We start from the raw sequence: 15,928 nt of genomic DNA, 5'->3' as shown, positions 1-15,928 counted from the left end.
TCAAGCAGGATACGTCACCTACCTGAGAGATATGGATATCTCATAACAGATCAAGGTGATGTATTACTCATGGATCAAGATGAGCCTGTGACCTACTCATGGAATCTTCGTTTTGATGAAATAGTAAAACAATGTGGATTCATCAAGAAAGAAGATGAGCCTTGTGTCTACAAGAAGGTTAGTGGGAGCATGATCGTGTTCCTAGTATTATATGTAGATGACATATTACTCATTGGAAACGATATCCCTACCCTGCAACAAGTAAAGTCTTGGTTGGGGAAATGTTTTTCTATGAAGGACCTAGGTGAAGCAGCCTATAAATTAGGAATCAAAATCTACAGAGATAGATCACAAAATGCTTGGCCTAAGTCAGAGTACATAGACAAAGTGTTGAGACGCTTTAATATGAATGGTTCCAATAGTTATGTGTTTTGCTTAAATGGTGGCACTGTGAGCTAGAAAAGTTCAAAGCAAGATACAGTTGCTGATTCTACAACTGAGGTCGAGTATATTGCTGCCTCAAGTGCAGCAAAGGAAGTTATTTGGATCAAAAGTTCCTTAGTGAACTTGGCATAGTTCCTGCCATTGTGGATCCCATTGGTCTCTATTATGATAACAATGGTGCTATCGCACAAGCTAAGGAGCCTAGATCTCACCAACGATCCAAACAGATACTTAGGCTATCACCTCATACGAGAGATAATAGATAGAGGAGATGTGAAAATATGTAGAGTACCAACACTTGACAATATTGTTGACCCACTAACAAAGCCTCTTGCGCAGCAGAAGCATGATGGCCATACTAGATCAATGGGCATTAGGGTTATGCCTGATTGGATCTAGTGCTAGTGGGATAACATTAAAGCATTAAGACTATTATGTTTGTAGACTGATGATCACATCTCATGGATCATGGATAAGGAGTTATCAAGTCTTAAACATAGGTATGAATATTAAGAGTAATATTTATACCGGATTGACCCGCTATGAGAATACTATATAGAAAGTTATGCAAAGTGTCATAAGTTATTCTCATGGTGATAATGGTGTATACCACTCTTCGACCTGAAACCACTATGGATCCTAGATGTAGAGTCGAGTGCTTTATTGTTGATCCAACGTTGTCCGTAACTGGATAACCATAAAGACAGTTGATGGGTACTCCACGAAGCATGCTGAGGGACATGAGTGACCTAGATGGAATTTTCCCATCCTACGTAACAGGATAAATGTCTATGGGCCCAATATTGAACTGGACAAGGATGACACGGTCTATACCTTGTGTTCAATATAGACATAAGGGCAAAGGGGTAATTATACACATAATTATTATCACAGAAGGACTTGTCAGATCACATGACATTTTCGTGACTTGGGTAGCAGTGATGTGTTGCTAGATACCGCTCGCTGTTTATTATGTTAAATGCGTGATTTAATATAATTGCCAACATCGCGAAAACCTACAGGGTCACACACAAAGGACGGATTGATGAGAGATAGAGTAACTAAGGAACATCGTAAGGTACGGTGCACTTAAGTGGAATATGAAATATGGTAAGGTACCAAATACTTAAGTGATTTTGGGCATATTATAAGATATGGGCCAAAATACACTTAAGTGGGCTTTTTAGCTTGAAGCCCACACAAGTGGTTCTATAAATAGAACCCTTGGGTAGAAGCATTGTCACTCAGACTCAGACTCAAGTGAACTCTAATTGGAATTTCGTTTCCCTCTCTCTCTCACTCAAAGCCTTCATTCGTAGCAGCTAGCACTGAGATTGAAGGAATTCGTTCGTGTGGACTGAGTAGAGACGTTGTCATCGTTCAACGTTCGTGATCGCCAAAAGAGGTAACGATTCTATCACTGATCATGCCCATTCGTAAGGATCACTAAAATGGAGAAATTTTTAAATTCAGCTGCGCCTTGGATGGCAATTCTCCTTCACCCATGACTTGAGGTCCATATATACCCATTCATATGCATCCTTCATTCATGGCTAACATTTATTGACAAGTATCATAGATTCAAGGTTCATGGCTGATAAAATCAGGGATTTGGCTTGAAGATTATGGTGTTGCTCATCATGTGGGTTGCAACCCTAATTCTTGATCTTGAGAGATCTTGTTGCTTGACTTTTTGTGCATTGACTTGACTTATGTATCCAAATATTGTGTCCATGGTTTGAGATGTTGCTTGAGGAGTTTGATGCTTTGTTTAAAACCTTAATCAAGGATATTTGGTGCTTGAGTACTATCTTGGTTGATTTTTGGACTGAGGGTTTACCAAAACCCTAGTTGTTAGATGCTTGTGGCATTGAAGATTGTGTCATAAGGTTCATTCAGGTCCAAAACCCTAGTTATTGATCTTTGAAGTTTGTGAAGCTTGAGGTTTCCTTTGAGTAAGTTGTAAGACCCCAATTTTGACCCTAATATCCCTCATGCAATTTCATCATGTGCATTAGCATTGAGATCACACCTTGGCATCCTCCTTACCCTTTTTTTCATTGGGTTTGTTTTGGGAGAGATCACCAAGCACTATGTGATTGTATCATACTTGTATATTATCAATTTTTACTAACCAAAATACCAAAAATATGTCTTTGCATTTTCCTTACTCTTTTGTAGGAAGGGCATGATCCCCATTTGATCTATCAAGTTCATATCTAGGGTTTAAGACCCTCATGGCTACAAAGAACACAACCAAGGAATGATCCACAATGTCTCTAAGCATCATATATGAGTGCCAATGATATCTACATGTTATTTTGATCAAGTATTCTTCAATAGTTTAGAGTTGGTTTGCCTTGGAAACCCTAGTTCATCTGGGTATCTTGTGTAACTTCTTCAACAAGCTTCCTCACCAATTGATCAAGTTTATCAAGGGACAGTTCAAAATTCATCATCTTATGCATATATGATCTACCATGAGCCTAAAAAGTCAAGATAATTGCAAGTTAGCAAGTTGGTTGATGGTGGTTGGCTAGATGAATTCATCTGATCAAAACTGAGTCTCCCTATACCCTATCTCCTACAATTTTCACCATATGAAAGTGATTCCAAGAGTAAAGTTACTCTAAATGACATTACAAACAACTTTCATGTTTAAGTCTAGAGCTAATTTTTATTTTAAAGTCATTTCATATGTTGAAACATTATAGGTCATTTTGTCTAAACCCTAATTTGAAAGTCAACTTCCCAAGGCCATAACTTGCTCAATTTTTATGATATGAAATATTTCCAAGTTTCATAATCAACTTCAAGATGTCTAATTCAACTTTGATGTTTGGAGTGGAAGCTAATTCAACTTTTATGAGCATGTTATATGAGGATACATTATAGGTCATTTTTTATCTATACCATTGAACAAGTGATTTTCCTTAACTTCAAAAATCCATAACTCTATCATTCTAAATCCAAATTACATTAAATTGGTGACAATTTTGAATGTATTTGAAAGAACTACAACTTTTATGAAGACACTTTTCTCATTTGGAGCTCACATAAAAAGTTTAGTAAGGTGGAACATTGAGGTATATGGCTTGACACTTAGAAAAATTTTCAACATGTTGAAATTTCCAAACTTCCACCTCAAAATTCACCTGATACAAGTACCAAACGGGAAAAGTGTTCAACATAAGAGTTGTTCCTATTGATCTAAGCTTTCCAAAGAGTCTTATTTCATCCTTTTCGGACAAGGTTTGCTAGGGTTGCACATGGTCTTAACAGGTTTGCATCAAGTTGAAAGATCAAATGTTCAAAACATCACATAACATTGCCTTGCCATTCAAATTTCATTTCAACTTCATTTCAGATGCATTTGGACCAAAATGGATTGTTTCATGGGCATGTACACGCCCATGCAAGCATGTGCATGATATTGCCAAATTTGGAAGCAAATTCAAGTGTGCAAATAACATTCCCAATTGCTATAAATACAAGCCCTCTGAGCTCATTTGAAGGATCCTTTGCGCGCCAACTTTGCCCCCTCTTTTCAAACCCTCATAATTCAAAGGAAAACCTGAGAATTTTCAATCTGAAAATTGAGTTTGAATCTCACTGTTTGAAGATTCAAAAACTCCAGGATCCAAAGCTTTGTTCCATTTCCAAACCACTTCTGCAAGTTCCCTGAGTGTGATCAAGCAAGGATTGAAGCAAGTAAGATCAAGTTCTGCACAACATTGAAGGTATTTTCCAGAAATTTTCTTCTCTTCGATTCTCACTCAATTCTCATCAATTCTCTTGGATCTTTGGTTGTATGAAGTCCTACCAATGTAGGCAAGAAGATTGAGTTGCTTTGAGGTCAAATCGAAGCAACTCAGTTGACACACCTCAAAATTCAACTCCTCATATCTTTCTATATATGTGGAGTTAGTTAAAATTAAGGTCAGATTCGTGCTCTACGCCATTTTTTCTTTCAAATCATGTCCTTCTTTTTCATTTATGTGATGGTGATGACTAAACCAGTCCGACGAGGTTCGCCTGAGAAGGTGACCAGAGGTTTAGCGCCGATGATGTGTTTGACAAGTTTTGAGTCACATGATAATTCAAAATGTTTTAATTTCTCGCGTTGGTTTTGATTACCATCCTTGTGGCGCATTGACTTAAGTTCATGGTGGAAAGCGCGCTGATGACCACTTGATCTGCCACCTCAATTAATGAGGGAGATCAAGTGGTCCACGTTTTTTTGTATTTTCTGATTTTCATTTTATTCCTTTGATTTTCATTAATTCATATTAATTTTAATATTGATCCAAAAAAATGAGAGTTTCACCAAAAGAATTTAAATAAAATCCTCTTTCATATTTTGAATTCTATTACCCGACCTCAAATATGAGAGTTCTAACATGCATTAGCACAAAAATTCTATTGCCCGACCTGAAATAGTTGTGACTTCTACATAAGTCCAATTACGATTGCTTAACATAGCGCTAAATTTTTGACACAAAAGGCATAGCATTCTAGTTAGTGAGATTGTAAGTCTCCCCTCTTTCATGGTATTGTGTGGAAACTTGGTCTTTTTTCCTTCCTTTGGAAGATGTCTTGGTTCAAGGATCCATGCTTGTGATAAGTGGGTTGAGTGTTCTCCAAAGGATGACTTAAGGAAGAAAAAAAGCAAAAGCAATACTAACCTTCAATTCATTAACAACTAACATTTACTTTCAAGTTATTTACTTTAATGCACTTTATTTTTAAGCCTTATTCATTTGCCATTATTCATATCATTCTAATTGTTTATGTTAGTGTCATTTTCACTTTGTCCATTTGGACCATATTTTGTGATATATTTTGCTTGTGTATATTGTGTTGTTTGGTCTTTGGCCATTAATGTACATAATAAGAACAAAAACCCTAAAAAAACATCTTGTGTGGACTGTTGGTTTGATCTGAGACAATTGGACTTAGAATTTAGGCAACACTCCCTATGCAAAGGACTTGGCCAATGCCAATTTTCATGTAACCAAGTGCTTGTAATTTGAAACATCATCTGATACATCATTGAAGATCCATTTGAGTTCATCTGCAACATGATCATTGTGAAGCTATTATTTTAAACTTGTGACTTGTAGCATTATGGAATTCATCTACTACATGGGAAAATTTGAAGAAGATCATGGAATGGTTAAGCTTGGATGTGGCTATCTTTATTTGATGTCTTGCTCTTCAAGTTAATGTTGTGTGCCTTGTTTTTTGCTTGATTCTACTATCCAAGGGAATTTGGATTTCTATATGACATTCTTGTCTATTGGATTACAACCCATTAGTCAGATCTTTTCAACTCTTAACTTTTAATTTTGTGCTTAGGATTAATCTTTTCATCTCCTCCCAATCTCTTTAATTTCAAATCTCTCCCTCCTTTTAAAAAAAACTTCTTTGTTTGTACTTGTTCCTTTTTTTAAACTTAGACCCTTTGCAAATTCGAAACTTTGATCTTATGCCATTGCATTTTCAAACTTCTTTTCTTAAATCAAACTTGTAAATAAACTTAACCATACTTGACTTAAAATTTTCAAAAGCCAAAAAGAACTAACTCATTCAAACCATTTTCTAGGCCTTTGTGCCTTTCAAACCTAATTTTTGTTAAAAGCAATGCATCCACTTTAAAATTTGTATCACGAACTACGAGGTTTTGATCCCTCATTTTTATGTTGGTATGTAGGCACCAGTCTGAAGGTCTTGTCAAACACAAAAATATAATTAATGAATTCTTTTCTCATCCCCCCATTCTATTTGTTTGTAAACATCATTTTGTACAAAATACATATGCACACAAGAAAGGGCTCCCTAGGAGTACCTATGACACTTTGTGTGCTAACACCTTCCCTCTGTGTAACCAACCCCCTTACCTGTAATCTCTGGCATTTTATTAGTTTTGATTTGAAAACATCTTATTTTTGGATTTCATTCGTACTTTTCCCTTTTTCCTTGGAAACAATAAAAGCGCGGCAGCTACTCTTGTTATTTGATGTCTTGCTTATCCGTAGCTTGATGATCATAAATTTACCGCTACAGAAGTGGAAACCCTAGTTTGGTCCATGGCAATGATGGATCACTTGTGACTGATTTGGTTTGATGCTCTTGGCTATGGCTTAGCTTTGGACCTTGACCTCATAAGCCCTAATTCATGGTGTTGTGTGCCTAATCCAAGGTATGATTTTATCCATATTTCATTCACAATCATGTTTTCATGGTCCTTTTTACCCAAGTCTCATTTCATTTGCATTCCATTCCATTCATGATTCTCCTAATTTCACCAGGGCACTGACAAGCCATGGCATTATATTCTACCGATGTGTCAAGATTCCTGCAAGTAGTCTAGTTCCATTGATTCCATTGGTTCATTAGCATTCATGTCATTCACTCATCCAATTTGTGTTAGAATTTATCTAAGGCATTGGTTTCAAGATGATTTTCATTTGAATTTAAAATTGCTTCATGTATAAGAGCATTTTTGACTAAAAAATCACATTTCATTCATAAGGGTCATTTGTTACATTATACATACATGTTCATTGAAAATTACAAAAAAATTACTTACTCTTTACATAAGTTGACTTTTGGTCAATATGTTGACCAAAGTCAACATACCATGTTATCATCCATAACTCCCTAACATTCTTGTTCTTTGTTATCCATTTCCAAAAATATATATAAAACATGTTTATTTCAATATGCATAACATTAACCACATTACAACCTACCCAAAACCATACCTAAACCTAACCAAAATCTTTTCAAGCCAAGGAAAACATGGACCTAAAACAGAACTCAACAATAAGCCACGTGCCAAGGCCAAACTACATAATAAACCCACATTGTTACCAATCCAAACAACATCCCAGAGTTCATTCACACGAATCACATTACCACATTGCTTATAGTTCACTTTCCATAAACTTCACATGTGCCATTCCATATGAACAGTGTCTGCAGCAGCATAAACTCTCACAAGGTGCAGTCATACAATCCAAAATACATGACAGGCCATCTGCTGCAAGTGTATCCTGCAAATTAAGCTATAACCATAGCAATATGTAGCCTGCAAGCATAAGTGCAAATGGTTCAGCTGCAACCTATAACTTCAAACCCTGCAGTAGGCCAAACAACATCATCAACCTGCAAAACATGTGTGCAACAGACCCTCCAATACCTGCGGCAGTGCAACAATAAATTCCTTCAATTTAAAACCAATTACAGATCCATATAACCCAAAACACCACATACATAACCAATAAATAAAGCATTCTGCCTGCGCCCTTGTTATCATCATATCATCCTAAAACCATTCATTCAAACCAATCATACATTGCAACATTATGCCTAACCTATCCCATATTTCATAAAAAATAACAACTAGCATGAACACATACATACCTATTATTCATGGCCTAAACATTGGCATTACATTCAAATAATCATGGCAAGGTACGCGATTCATTCAAATCATATACCAAAGACCGACCTAAACACAACAAAACATTTCCACACATCACAAGCCATACCATTAGATATTTCATAACAACCACACAAACAAAACACAAACATTTCAAATCCAACACCAAGTCCTAGCATCCACATGACAGCAACAATCAGCACCAAATAATAATAGTAAAGCCACGAAACCTTGGCCACAGTCCTGCAGGAGGTTACTCGAGACATGATAGGGCGTCCAAAATCGGCATCAATCATTTACATCAGTAAACCAACCACCTATTCATGAATGAATCTTAATAAGCATAACATAAATAGATCTAGCAGTAATATTTCAAAATAATGCTGGCAGTATCACTGTACCAACATTCACAAACATGTAACCACGAAAATGACCACATTTTTTATAATTTCCACTTAACTACATCAAAGCCAAACAAAATTTAACTGCTAATAGTTAACAACCTATATCCAACTTAGCCTTACAAGTTTGATAACTGAAATAATCATGTCCTAACTAATAACAAACAATTCTAACAGAATTTGAACCTAACCTAATTTCCTAACCATGGCGTACCAAATCATGTCTACCAATGTGCAATATCCTGCAGCCATAACCTGCAAGTCACAACCCAAAAGAGTTAACACATATGAATACGACGCTGCGGCTTAACAAGCTAACCTCACTAATAACTGGAACCTACTAACAAACCAATTTCATAACTGACTATAGATTATATAATGGTTTTAACAGAGTTCAATTAAACGAAAAATAAAAATCCAGCATAATTTCAATTTCTAACAGAACACACTAAACTAACTGTAACTGATCCTAACAACTTAACTAACACTAACAAATTCAGTTTAACAGGACCTAACAGAGTTGTGCTCCTAACTGTTTTGCCCTTGGAAGAGTTAACAGTGTGAACTGCCCTAACAGAGCTACCCGAGTTGCCTAATTTTGTTGTAATCACCACTCTATATAAATCTCAATCATTCCCAATCATTGGGGGATCATCGCCATGATTCATCATCACTCTCTCGTTCTCCTTGTGATTCTTCCTCTCAACCTTTCATAGCCCTCACCACACGCTCTGAACCACCGTAACTGTTAGAGCTTCAGCATCAGAAGCTCTAATCAGTTGAGCTTCAACCTCAATCCCTTCACTCTTTTCTCACATAACGACACAACATTGGCGCAACCTGCAGACTACAGAAGAAAGAGAAGAAGAAGAATCATTTGCATTTATAAGGAAGAAAAGAGTTGGAGCAAGAACTCACCAGAATTGTCTTCATCTTCGTCGTCAACGGCAGGTAGGTTGATTTCTTCATTGTTTCGCATCGAACTTGTTACCGTAATGTAGCTGGAGGTGAATAGAATCAAAGTCCCAACCCCTCGGATTTTAATTCCGGGTAGGAAGAGTTTAATTTGAGTTTTACTGTCTAGGGTTCATAGAGAAGTCACCTCGATTCGATTAATTAGTGATGAGTTTTGAGAGTCTGATCAAGGATTGGAATTCAGGGAATGTATATGAGAAGTATGGTATATGAATTTAGTAGTTTAGGCTCCGCCGCCACCGGCAACGAATTCCGGCATAGCGAAGGAGGCTTGAATTTAGGAGAGGGAGATTTGAGTTGACTTGAGTTGTTTAACCTGATAGTGGCATGCCAACATGATTAGCGTGTTCGCCGTTTTTGTGCACGTGGCCTTGGCTAATGATTCACACTCCCATTTTCAGCTCGTTGAGCTTTGGGCCTTTGGCCCAAGCTTCTTACTCCCTGCACCCTGCATAGAGTCCACGCCCTACGTTCTTCTTGGCTGAGAACTGGTATGGGCTCCGTATGGGCCTGTACGAATTTTGCTGTTGGCCCCTGGATCTTCTGGAATGTACCTCCCTGCTTGAAGCATTTCTTTTGCATTTATTCTTGTTATTTCTTTTTTCAGTTTGTTACAATTTTAATCATTGGCTAAAGCATGTTAGTACAAAAATCATGAAAATAATTTGTTAGCTTTAATTAAGTTTTGGCATGATTAGTGATTGATTCAAATCTTATCAATCATGATGAATTCTTAGAAATAATAGATTTTAGGAATTAATTAGAAATAATAGATTTTAGATAATTAGACATTTTTAGAATTTCATGATTAGAAATTTAAATCAAATATCCATAATTTGTGAAATGTCTATTTTGCCCCTAGGCTTAGAAATAGTTCAATCTTCCATGCTCCCCTAATTTTAGGCATTGTAGAAATGTTCTAACTGATCAATTAACTCTTTAGATTGTGGTATATTCACTTTCAACTAACTTTTTCCCAATTGATTAAGTTGATCAAAGTACGCTTTGATCAACTAAATCCTTTGATTGTGCTTATTTCCCCAAGCTTAGTCAAGTGATCAAAAGACCCTTGATCACTTGATAAAGTAAGTTATTGTGCTCAAGATGTGTTGGATATTGGATCTCCAACTTCAATCAAGATTCAAAGATCAAGATCAAGACTTCATGCAATTCAAATCAGTATAAGACAGGACTACTGCTCAAGCGCTACAAAGGTCAAATTCAATACTTGTCGATCATGAGCCAAGTTGTGTGCCATGAGTCTTAAGTAATAGAGAAGGAATGGGACTGGAGAATTCCTACCCCCATTCTGAATATCTTTGGGTACGGGACAAATGATCCAGTTGCTCATCGTATTCATCTCTATTTATAGGATTTAGCACAATTTGGTTCAAGTTGATTGTCAAGCCTCTTCATTCTTCAAAGATAACCCTTTATCACAGGAAGATGCAAGTAAATTAAACTTCAACACTCGTCGATTATGATGCAAATTGCACATCACGAGCCTTAAGTAGTAGAGAGAGAGTGTGGGAGTGGAGAATTCATATCCTTATTCTGAATATCTTTGGGTGCGGGACGAATGACCCAGTTGCTCACTGTATTTATCTCTATTCATAGACTTTAGTGCAATTTAAATCGAATAATTGATAAATCTTTCTACACAGACATGAGGGCCAAACATGAAGATCAGACTTCAACCTTCCAGGGTTTCTTTTCTATCCTTTTGTTCCCCAAGTAAAACTAAAACCATTTTGTGAATAAATTCAAAAACAATTAACCTTATGATTAGGATTGTACGCTATGCGCCTTAAGCGATGGAGAAGGGGTGAGAGTGAAGAATTTCTATCCTCATTATGAATATCTTTGGGTGCGGGACGAATGACCCAGTTGCTCACTGTATTCATCTTCATTCATAGGCTTTAGTATAATTCAAATCATGACTTTCTTTTCAAAATAAAAGAAAATGCACCTCATCAAATCCAGTCTTGCCTTTGGGCTTCATTTTCATTTTAAAACCTTTTAAGAAAGAACGTGTTACTTCTGTTCTACCGTGAACAACGCTAAGCCTCCATGTGCGAGCAAGCAATGTTTAATTGCTAGAGTACTATCTGAGTTCATCCATTCTACCGTAAATAGACAGATGCTTAAAGCTCCCATGCTCGAGCATACAAGTCAGCCGACAGTAGAACATGAATGTTAAGGTTGTTCATTAAAAACAACTAACACATTTGTCCTAGTTCCATGAACTACAGAGATCTAATTTCCTCATTGCACGAATGAGGATACGTAGGCACAAGGGCCCAAATCGTTCGTGAGGATACTTATTTATTAACCCCCTGTTTCCCCCCGCGAGTAATCTTCAGACAATAACACCTACTCTTACAAAGAACAGTCAAAACGGTTCCCATGGAGTACCATGGATGTTAGGGTGCTAATACCTTCCCCTTGCAAAACCGACTTCCTTACCCTTTTCTATTTCCCCCGAGTTTTATCGATGTTTTCCCTTTCCTTCGAGAATAAATAAAGTTTGATGGCAACTATATTGTATCTTTAAGTGTACGATGCACTCGGGTATAATTCGCGTAGCTTCAGCTGGCGACTCTCCTGGGGATCCTTTCCTAAGAAAGTCGAGCCCAGTTTTGTTTGATTTTTCGTGTGTTTAGGTGTTTTGCTTTACTCGCTTTGTTTATGTTATTTATTGCATTACTGTAAATATTCATATGCTTTTATATTATGGATATTATTTGTTATATTATCTGTTGGGATGGGATGATACTATATGAGATAAGCTCTACACCCGAGCTTGAGTATACACATAGGATATATTTATGGATAGTCGTGTTGGCCTGCGTTTTACGCGTTAGGTTGTCACGAGAACCACACCCAGACTAGATTCACTTAGAGGTACTTTTGTCCTATGAGAATTCACTACAGTATGGTATTTTCATTTGAGTAGATGACTCTGGGAGACCTTTTAGGGACCACCATTGAGGACTAGTACACACCTGTGAGAGGGCTATTGGGTTTTTTTCGGCAGGAAACCAAGACCCTTCATACCATTGATGTCTTATATACGTCGGACCTTCGTTCTTATATGGAGTTACATGGACATGTTATATTATCTGGATTTCTCAGATCATATCATACTTTTGATCCTATATTGAGTTATATGGACAGGTTACCCAGATTTTCTAGGTCACGCCAAACCTTTGATATTATGTCATGTGATATGGCCAGATTATTCAGAATCTCCAGATTATACTAAATTGTTTAATCTATGATGCTTGCATACCATTACATCATTTTGAAATTAATTTTTGCATGTACATTTCCATAGAATTCAAGAGACGAGTCTTTGTTTGAGTGATCAGTAGAGAATGGATCCTACAGAAGAAGTGTTTGTAGCTACAAGTTTATGGAGCCTCCTTTAAAGACTTTGAGAGGATTGGGATCTCGTTTAGTTTTTGACAGCAAAGAAAAGTTCAAGAAGGCCTTTGGGAATCTCCTAGGTATGCATAACACTGAAGTCAATACTACAGCTCTTCACACTCTAGTACAGTTTTATGACCCTCCATTGAGATGCTTCACGTTCCAAGATTACTAGTTGGCTCCAACTTTGGAGGAATATTCACATATTTTGGGGATTGAGATTCTGGATCAGGATCCGTTTGTCCGTACAAAGGAGCTTCCTAAGTCTTAACATCTAGCTGAAGTCCTTCATATGGGAAAGAAAGAAGTGGAACTCAATCTTAAACCTAAGGGTGGGACCCATGATTTTGCCTTGAAGTTTCTGGTTGACAGGGTCGTTACCTTTGCTGAAGCTGAAAGTCGGGATGCCTTCAACACTATCTTTACTTTGATCATATATGGGATTGTGTTGTTCCCGAACATGGAAGACTTTGTGGACTTGGCTTCTATCTATCTCTTCATGGCCAAGAATCATGTTCCTACTCTTCTTGCTGACACATATTATTCCATCCACGTGAGAAATCAGAAGAAGAAGAAGGGAACCATCGTGTATTGTGTCCCCCTGCTGTATAGATGGTTTATTTCGCATCTACCCAGCAAGGGTCCTCTTGTCGATAACAAGGGAAATCTGAAATGGTCTCAAAGGATCATGTCCCTCACAACTGAAGACATCTCCTGGTATTCTAGAGTTTATGACGATGTCAAAATCATCCTTGATTGTGGTAATTTCCCTAATATACCCCTTCTTGTACAAAGGGTGGGATTAACTACAATTTGAGGTTGGCATTGGGCCAGTTGGTTTACCCGATGTTTGACAAATCAGATTCCGAGCAGCTAGAGGAGTTTGTTTAGTATGAAGGGGTTGATAACTCAGAGTTACAAAAGAGGATTATTCGAGCATGGGGAGAGATCCATCATCACGGAAGGGCCGAGTTAGGAAAGAAGAACTGTATTGCGAAAGAAGCTTACACCTAGTGGGTTAAGGAGAGGCTTAAAGGATTTCTGTTGCCATTTCCATCTGAACCTTCCATGACCGTCAAGCCTGTTGATCTTCTTATTGTTCCTACTTCAGAGGTTGATGAACTCAAGGATATTATCAAAGTGTTGGAGAAGGAGGATGTTGACCTCCGATCTAACATTGGTAAGCTCGCCTTGGAGAAAGAAAACTTGAAGTTTAATCTCAACCAGAAAAGGGACCGAGCAGTCAAGACCGCCAAAGAGATTCAGAAAGAACAACACAAAAGAAGGAAAGTAGGTGAAGCTTTGAAGGGTACTTACGAAAGCCTTTCTATAAATAAGAAGAAACTCGTCACAACACAGTACAAGGTTTGCAAAACAGAGATCAACTGCCAGGATCAGCTCAAGAAGTTGCAAAGCCAGCTAGAGAATTTCCAGAAATAATTGAAAGAAGAGAGAAGCAGGGTTAAGAACCTAGAAGTTTCTCTTTCTCAGCATTAGTCTGACTTGGATAAGAGATTCGAAGAAATTCGGGAGATGAAGGGTCAAGCTCACAAGAACTTTGAAGATACCAAGCTGCTCAACCAAGAGGTCATTCAGTGGGAGAGGAATAATCGTCACCTTCAAGTCCTTTTGGATCATAAGGACTCTTTCTTACAGGATCTTATAAATGGACCTAATCATACATTGTTGCGTAACCTCAACAAGGATGTGCAATACTGGAATAATAGCCCTACTCTTCTAGCTTAGTTTTTTGTTCATGCATTAGAAGATCTACCCAAGCTATTGTAAGATGCTTATGATGTTATATTTCCACATGACACCCCTTAGGCTATATTTCATTTTGTCTCTGTCTGTAGGGTTCTATTTTAGAGGCTTCAGGCCGATCATGTTGTAGCTCGATGAGACGATTATTTATTTGTATTTTGTACTTGTTATTTCTTCCATATTGAATAAAAATGTGCCTTTCCCTTTATTTGGGCATTATCTTCTATCTCTACTTTTACACTTTATGATTGCTCGTAACAATAGACGAATCTCGAAGATTCCCTGGAGATAAAATAATAATAAAAAGAATTTTTGCATGCGTACATCATTCATATATCATATTGCATTTCATAAATTTAAGACCAATGAACTCATTATTACTTGAACATTCACAGAACTGTCACCGCCACCAAACTGACTTCTCGACATCACTACAATACTTGTACTCACCATAAGCTAATCATGGAACAATTGGAACAGAACCAGGCCGTATTGAGAGAGGATGTGACCCACATGAAGACTCAGATGGGTCAGTTTATAGATGTTTTTTGCAAAACTTGGCTAGGGGCCAGGAAGAGATTCGTCAAGCAAATCAGAGAGTTGCTTCCGCCAACCTAACTCTGACCACGCCAGTAGGCCCATTGGGAGGATCTGGTATTATCGAGGGTGGTCCCGTCCACCAAAATGTTTCCATGACCTTCCACATTCCTATCCAAGGAGGCCCTCAAATTGAGGTAGATGAACACCCGGGATCTTTCTATGACCCTTATGGACCTTCACCAGCTAAGGTGGAAAAGAAGTTTCATGTCCTGGAAGAGAAGATGAAAGTTATTAAAGGGTTTGGAACCTTCGGTCTAGAAGCTGCTGACATGTGCTTAGTGTCTGGGGTAGAAATTCCAACTAAGTTCAAGGTCCTAGATTTTGAAAAATACAAGGGGGATAGCTGCCCGATGACTCATGTTAGATCTTATTGTAGAAAGATAGCAACATGTTCTGATGATGAAAAGTTGTTGATGCACTTTTTTCAAGATAGCTTCAATGGGGCATCTCTGGAATGGTACATGCAGCTCAAATGCACCCATGTCCGAACTTGGAGAGAGCTTGTTGAAGCGTTCTTAAAGCATTACAAGTACAACACAGACATGGAGCCTAACAGAACTCAACTTCAGAACCTCACCAAGAAGACAGAAGAATCATTTAAGGAATATGCCCAAAGATGGAGGGGTCTGGCCGCCAGGGTTCAACCTCCTCTTTTGGAAAAGGAACTGGTGGATATGTTTATGAGTACACTTCAGTGGCCTTACTTAGATCAAAAGGTTAGGAGTGCAATCAGGGTTTTCTGATTTGGTGGTCGCTGGTGAAAGAATAGAGAATTGCCTAAAGAGCGGAAAGATTTAGGGCATCGTTATTGCTATAACGAATGGAGGAAAGAAGCCATATGCTGGTTTCCCTAAGAAAAAGGAAGGAG

The 15,928-nt window shown here is 37.7% G+C and overlaps 1 long non-coding RNA gene across 2 annotated transcripts; it reads right to left on the bottom strand.

Moving 5' to 3' along the window:
* Positions 1-7,145: 7,145 nt before the first annotated feature.
* On the bottom strand, positions 7,146-9,624 carry LOC127093194 (uncharacterized). 2 transcript variants are annotated; one of them, XR_007792460.1, is made up of 4 exons: positions 9,211-9,624; positions 8,484-8,547; positions 8,122-8,208; positions 7,146-7,648 (listed from the first exon to the last, which is right to left on the bottom strand). It is a non-coding gene; the product is annotated as an uncharacterized LOC127093194 (long non-coding RNA). The 2 variants fall into 2 exon arrangements; XR_007792459.1 differs by lacking the exon at positions 8,122-8,208 and having other exon boundaries at positions 9,211-9,622.
* Positions 9,625-15,928: the final 6,304 nt, after the last annotated feature.

The sequence above is a fragment of the Lathyrus oleraceus genome, chromosome 6 (assembly GCF_024323335.1).
Source record: "Lathyrus oleraceus cultivar Zhongwan6 chromosome 6, CAAS_Psat_ZW6_1.0, whole genome shotgun sequence".
Lineage (NCBI taxonomy): Eukaryota > Viridiplantae > Streptophyta > Magnoliopsida > Fabales > Fabaceae > Lathyrus > Lathyrus oleraceus.
Note: the sequence above shows the minus strand (reverse complement) of the source record. Positions and strands in the feature narration are given on the sequence as shown.